Source organism: Silene latifolia, chromosome X, assembly GCF_048544455.1.
Source record: "Silene latifolia isolate original U9 population chromosome X, ASM4854445v1, whole genome shotgun sequence".
Taxonomy (NCBI): Eukaryota; Viridiplantae; Streptophyta; class Magnoliopsida; order Caryophyllales; family Caryophyllaceae; genus Silene; species Silene latifolia.
In genome coordinates, this window is record NC_133537.1 from 325,694,237 (window position 1) to 325,695,026 (window position 790).

Sequence of the window (790 nt, forward strand, 5' to 3'; positions counted from 1 at the left end):
GCTTCCTCTCCACCAAAAAGCTATCAAATTTCTTTGACAATTCATCCAACTTGACCCTGTTTTCCAATTCTAGCTTTGAAGGTCCTTCATTCTTGGACTCATTTTCTCTTCCATAGTCACCTTCTTTACCTCCATAGCTAATTTCCATGTCGTAAATATTTTGGATCAACTCCGTGATTTGGGCATTTTTCATATTGTCAAAGTTGCCACCGGAGGCCGCCACAATCATATCCCTAAACCTTTGCTCAAGTGTTTTAAATAAAATTTGAGTTGTCATCCAATTGGGAATTCCATGATGTGGGCAAGAGGTAATAAGGTCTCTAAATCTTTCACATGCTTCACTTAAAGTTTCACGATGCTTTTGCTTGAAGGTTTGGATTTCATGTCTTATTCTAGCGGTTTTTGAAGGAGGGTAAAATTTGTTGATAAAAGCCCTTGACAAGCTTTCCCAAGTAGTGAAAGTACCCGGTTCATGTGAATTCAACCATTTTCTTGCATTATCCTTCAATGAAAGAGGAAAGAGCATAAGAAGAATTTGCTCTTCCGTGATGCCCTCATATTTGATCATGCCCGCTTTTTCTTTGAATAAAACAAGATGTTCATGAGCATCTTCACTCTTAAAACCATGAAAGATATCTTGTGGAATAAAGGAGATTGTATGATGACGGAGCTCAAAAGTATTAGGAGCAAGAACTCCATAATTAATTGCCGAGTAAGACCGCTTAGGATCCGGTTTATGATAGTAACCCATTGGTTGGTCAGTCATCTATTTATCAATGAAGTTGGTTCT

General features: G+C 38.0%; 1 non-coding gene across 1 annotated transcript; it reads left to right on the plus strand.

Annotated features, from left to right (window-relative positions):
* The first annotated feature begins 287 nt into the window (after positions 1–287).
* On the plus strand, positions 288–394 carry LOC141624853 (small nucleolar RNA R71). The gene has a single exon (XR_012534657.1). It is a non-coding gene; the product is annotated as a small nucleolar RNA R71 (small nucleolar RNA).
* The last annotated feature ends 396 nt before the right edge of the window (positions 395–790 follow it).